The sequence below is a fragment of the Rana temporaria genome, chromosome 3, assembly GCF_905171775.1.
Source record: "Rana temporaria chromosome 3, aRanTem1.1, whole genome shotgun sequence".
NCBI lineage: Eukaryota > Metazoa > Chordata > Amphibia > Anura > Ranidae > Rana > Rana temporaria.
In genome coordinates, this window is record NC_053491.1 from 391768931 (window position 1) to 391775100 (window position 6170).

Below are 6170 nucleotides of genomic sequence, written 5' to 3' on the forward strand. Positions count from 1 at the left end.
TGTGTTAATCCACCTTTATCAATATATGGGATATTTAGTATCAAACTTTGAGGAAAGTCTTGCATTCAGTGTATATGCAACACAGGGGGTCAGAACACAGGGTGCGTTTGGCAACAAGGAAAGTGCTTCCTTCTGTGATGAGGAAGGGCAAAAGTCCAACATATGCTGTGGCAACAAAGTAGGACAGGGCATGTAATCAATATGGGACTTTTCGGCTAGGCTTCAGGGGTCCACAAAAGGCCTACAGGTATGGAAATTATAATAATCGTTTAAAAGCTGATCCAAATTTTGTGCTACCTATTGGGACACATTAAAGTAGAACTATGGGCAAAGATCTTTTGGCTATACTTCTCCTGTGGGTCACAGAAGTGCAGTTAGTTCTCCACACCTGTGACCCGTTTTCAGCCAACGGCAGGCTTTAGCTTTAGCCCGCTGTCGGCTGACATCACAGAGCTGGTACAGGCTCGGGAAGGATCGTGACCATATGGAGGTGGAATTTCTGTTTTCTTCTCCCTCCCTGCAGCCTTCTGGGACATGTCACAGCTTCCAGAAAACTGCGGAACCATTCACAGTGCGCAACGTGGCTCGCTCATGCGCAGTGGGCACCCGGCTGTGAAGCCGCACGCTGTCACAGCCGAGTGCCCACAGTTGAAATGCTGATGCCGGGGACAGAACTAGGGATGGAAATGGAATGGTGAGCACATCTCTAAATTCTGGGACAGAGGCTTGTCTGTTTATTAAAAGTTAGCAGCTACAGTTTTTGTAGCTGTTGACTTTTAATAAACACAACTATGACTGGAGATTCTCTTTCAAGTGATATTAAAGGCTTGTTAATAAAATTTAAAAAAAAATATATAAACTTGTTATATTACCTGTTCTGTGCAGCCCACATCCTCTTCTTTGCTCGCTGTTAAGGGCACCCAAGCAGGTTACTCTGCGTGTCCATTCAGCTTGGCCCACCCCCTCTCTCCTCAATGGCTCACTGGCTGTGATTGGGAGCCAATGGCTCTTGCTGCTGCCTCAGCCAATGAGGAGTGAGTGTCCCTAGAGAGCTGAGGCTCTTGTGCACATCACTGGATGGAGATGGAGCTCAGGTGAGTATTAGGGGGTGCTGCTGCATGGATAAAGTTTGAAGAATGCATGAAGGTAAAAATCCTTAAGCCTTTTGACAGGGCCGGCGCTAGCGCAAGGCAACATGGGCACTTGCCTTACGGCACCAGCGCCACCCAGGGCGGAAAATTGACCAGGACAGTCACCCGCCCGACACAGGCGTTGCTAGGTGGGTTGCCGGGGGTGCGGACCGCACCCGGGTGACACCCGCCAGAGGTGGCACCGCTATCACCACCCGCTTCCCTGTTGATCTGACCTTGCTCTGTTTCGGTAGAGCGGACAGAAGCCGCCAGCGCCTCCTCCTCGCTCTTTACATACAATGAGGAGGAGGAGCCAAGGGACACACACCGCTGTGTGTATACGCCTGCTGCCACGCTGTTCTGAGGTCTGTACAGTACACTTTATTACTCTATTATAAGCAGATGGACATGTGGGGGGGGGGCGCTATGGGAGGGGAGAGGGGTGCCTATGCTGACGGTGGGTCTGAACTAAGGGGGGTGTCTATACTGTGGGGGTCTGCACTAAGGGGGATTCTACACTGATGGGGTGTCTGTACTGAGGGAGGGGGTCTATACTAACGGAGGGTGGTCTTTACTTAGTGTGGGGTCTATACTAACGGAGGGTGGTCTGTACTAGTGTGGGGGTCTATACTGACGGAGGGTGGTCTGTACTTAGTGTGGGGTCTATACTGACGGAGGGTGGTCTGTACTAAGGAAGGGGGGTCTGTTCTAAGTGAGGGGGATCCATACTGCAGGAGGGGGGTCTGTAGTTAGTGGAGGGGGGTCTGATATATATACATATATAATGTATGTTGGTGTGTGCGCGTGCCGGTGGGGGGGGGGGGGGGGGGGGGGAATGGCAGCGAAATGCACCTTCGCCTGAGTTGGCAAAAATCCTTGCATTGGCCCTTCCTTTAGAACCACTTTAAGTAACACTTACAAGTCTTGTTCCACTCCAAGCCTGTGACTGGACAGTAAAAGGAAAATCTGCAGACTGATTGGCTCATCTGTCACTCAGCCTTCTCCTCCTATCAGCACAGTCATTGTTAGCACTGAAGCACTAAATCAGAACTGATTGACTAATTGTGCTGCTTCTTCTCCCAGTCCAAGCACTTCTGCACAGGGACTGCAAGAGGTTGATACCAAGTCAAATGAAGATATCTAAACTGCTTGCATTTAAAAAAAAATGCTATATTAATGAATACAGAGTTGCTTTTGTCTTTTATATCTGCCAGAACAAGTGATATGTCACCAGCAAAAAAGAAAACTCCATAATTGGGCTATAACGATCACATCACAGCAAAGGATAGCAATGTTTTGGAGCCATGCAGGACTCCTTCATAAGGCATGTGATTTCATATCTACCAGGATTCTAGCGCTAAAGATCCTCAGGTACAGTTTTGCATTTTGTGAGCCCCAAAAAAAACTTTATCACAATTACAAAGTCTAAAGCCTTGTACACATGCTCGGTTTTCTCGGCAAGAACCAGCAAGAAAACTTGCCGAGTAAACCGAGCATGTGTACGAGGTTTTCAGGTTTCTCGTCGGGAAATCTGTCCAGAATCTCCACGAGAAAAATAGAGATCCTGCTCTCTATTTTCTCATTGAGATTCTTGTTGGCCTGTTTCCCGACGAGAAACCCAAGAGTGTGTATACTTACCTGTCGCGTGGGAAAACCTGAGCATGCTCGAAATGACTTTGACACATGCGCGGTAGCTTCCACAGCATAGGTAGGGTGAAGTAAGATGGCGGCAACGGCATCTAATGTGACGAGCGCATGCTCGTCGTACGCGATGACGTCACCGCGTTGTTGCCTTTCAAGAGAACTGCGGTTCTTTTGAAAGGTCTGTGTGTACACTCGGGTGGCAAGAGAATCTTGCCAAGAATCTCGTCGGAAAAAACGTTGTTTTTTTCCTGACGAGATTCTTGCCCGTGTGTACGAGGCCTTAGAATATTACAGACACTTTCTTGCATCTAAAATACAGAATGATAGCAGACAGTAAAAGATCCTCAGCATCATCCAAATTTTAATTTGGCTTTGGACCTACTATGAGCAAACAGACATTTCCATACAGTCCAGTTCTGTCTAAGCTTAGTGAATTGAACAATCACATTGCATGGCCAATTTCAGACTATTTACATAATAAATATAGAAACATAGAGAAGCTTTATAAAATCACGGAATTCAAATTCACCCAATGCAAAGCGAAGGGAGTATTAAACTGAAGAGTAGGACGAGTCCAAAAAATTTACTAGCTGCTGCAGAACAGCTTGGGAACCTGGAATTTACAAATGTTCACCCAAAAAGGTGCCAAAGGACTATTAAAGTTGGAACTTAAGCCCTTCAAATCAAAGAAAAGTCTAGAAAATCAGAAACGCCCTTTTACTCTGCCCAAAAAAGGTTCCAAGAGGGGAGTAAGACCAAAATCTGACCTGCCCTGCCCAGGTAGAGGCTGGACCAATCCATGGCTGCTGCGGAACACCATTACGGTCTATCAATAATCAGGGACTTCACAAATGCCTCTTTAACTCTACCCCAAAAGATGCCAAGGGGGGGAGTAAGTTAAAAAATCCAAAGGGCCCAGCCCAAGAAAAGACTGGAATAATTCACAGCTACTGTGGAACATCTTTGAGGTCTGTTAATAAGGGACTTCAAAAATGCCCCTTAAACTCTGCCCAAACAAGATGCCAAGAGGGGAGTAAGATCAAAAGTCTGACCTGCCCAATCCAGCCAGGCAAAGACTGGAACAATCCATGGCTGCTGCGGAACACCATTAAGGTCTATTAATTTTCAAGGACTATACAGATTACCTTTAACTCTACCCAAAAAGATGCCAAGGGGGGAGTAAGTTAAATATACCACCCAGGAAAAGGCTGGAATAACTTATAGTTGCTGCAGAACATCCTTGAAGCCTATTAATAGGCACTTCAATAATGCTCTTTTAACTCTGCCCAAAAAGGTGCCAAGGGGGGGAGTAATATCGATCTGACACACCCAGTCGAGGAAAAAGCTGGAACAATTAACAGCTGTTGCAGAACATCTTTGACAGCTATTATTAATCAGGGAGTTCACAAATACCCCTTTAACTTTGCCCAAAAAGATGCCAAGGGGATAAGTAAAATAAAAAAAAGCTGGAACAACTTGCAACTGCTGCAGCAAATCTTAGAAGCACAGATATTAATAATACCTTATCATTCGTTATCTAAAACTTTAATCATTATTAAAATCCCTATACAGCACTTCTGTCCCGGAGGAGTTAGAGACCGTGCCACCCCCAAATCCAATCATGCCAGGGTCCAGATTCTCTTCTTCACTTCTTTTCATGCCATGCTCATGCAGGAATCCCCCACGGGACCCGGATCAAATGACAACAATATGTCTCCAATTAAAAACATAGGGATGTACATCTGTGCTAATATGGATTTTTTTCACTCTTTGGCCAATCAGCAGCGATCTGGGAACGCTCTCAGTATCCTTTTAGAACATGTCATTTAGGAGCCGCACATCTGACAGCATGCACAACCCAAACCCCCCTCGTATTTTATTATCTTATTTATGTAAACTGCATTCGTCTGCGCCGGGTGGTATTCAGAACTGTGCGCAATACTGCCAGAGGACGTAAATCCTGTTTTTTTTTTAGGAACGCACACCGCTTTACGGAAAGATCATGTCCTTTTTATAGCCTTTCCTGACCAATGTCAGCGGTCGTAGTAGAAAATCGCCCTAAACACAGCGCGTCGCCTGCAGGCAGGGGTCTCGGGAAAACCCTGGTGTGTATAAATATATAAATTTATGTATCTGGAAAGCACCCAGCTGCCGGGGTGCGGGGAACACAGCGCAATTAACCTCTCAGGCGCTGGAAGGAAAGCGAGCAGCATCGCAGCGACAGCGGTTCGTAATCCATTGGGGGGTTACACGGGTATGACAAGTCATTTTTGTTGCAAGACTGTGATGGTATTTTTAGTTGGGGGGTGAGACTCACCTGGAGCAGTTGGCAGGTTCTTGCATTGGCAGTCGTGCCGTGGATCGCAGTCTAGGAGCAGGAGATCCCAGGGATCAGATTGGAGATAAGGGAAAGCAGCAGGGGAAGAAGACAGGGATGGGGTGGACATGGAGCCCCCCCCTTTCAGTCAGCTGGCTGCAATCCCCCCTCCCCCCCCTCCAGACAGGACAGTCACACACTCACGCCTGGCCCTGGTAGTACGCCGTCTATGCCTTGATCTCTGGCTGCTGTGTTGCCATCCTCTTCTGATTGCTGTGGGTGACTCCCCTCCTCTCCCTCCCTCCCTAGTCGCTGCTTGTCTCTCCTCCCTCTCTGTGATATATGTACAGTACCATTCAGTGTACACAGGCTGCTGGGAGCAACATGGGCTCTGCAAAGCGGCTGGAGCAACCGTGCAATCCTCCAAGAAACACATAAACACAGCGAGGAATCGCGACAGGGAAATAGCGACAGATTATTATATTGCAGTGATCATAGTTTATAAGGAGTCCTGCACTACCTACTGAGAATGTGCTTATTTTATGAGCCTAAAATACTTTATACAGTAAAACCTTGGTTTGCAAGCATAATTCATTCCAGAAAGACGCTTGTAATCCAAAGCACTTGTATATGAAAGCATTATTTTTTACAGGGTATAAAAGAGAAGAGAGGCACCACTAATGCCCTGTACACACGATCGGTTCGTCTGATGAAAACGAAGCTATGGATTTTTTCATCAGATATCCGGTGAAGCTGGCTTTCATCAGTCTTGCCTACACACCATCGGTTAAAAATCCGATCGTATCCAACACGCTGACGTAAAACACGACGTGCAGAGAAAAATGAAGTTCAATGCTTCCGGGCATGCGTCAACTTGATTCTGAGCATGCGTGGATTTTTGACCGATGGATTTCCCCACAGACGATCGTTTTTTTCTATAGGTTTTTTAACCATCCGGAAATTTTAAAACCGATGGGAAAAAAACTGATGGGGCCCACACACGATCGGTTCGTCCGATGAAAACGGTCCGTCGGTCCGTTTTTATCAGACGAACCGATCGTGTGTACAGGGCATAAGTG

At 46.7% G+C, this 6170-nt stretch overlaps 1 protein-coding gene across 3 annotated transcripts in view; it reads right to left on the reverse strand.

Annotated features, from left to right (window-relative positions):
* Positions 1-5360, reverse strand: part of PRR5 (proline rich 5) — a 191555-nt gene extending 186195 nt beyond the window's left edge. For 2 of the 3 annotated variants that reach the window (XM_040345809.1, XM_040345810.1), the window contains exon 1: positions 5092-5289. The gene's annotated coding sequence lies outside the window, so the exon portion shown is untranslated. The other variant, XM_040345811.1, reaches the window with a different exon arrangement.
* Positions 5361-6170: the final 810 nt, after the last annotated feature.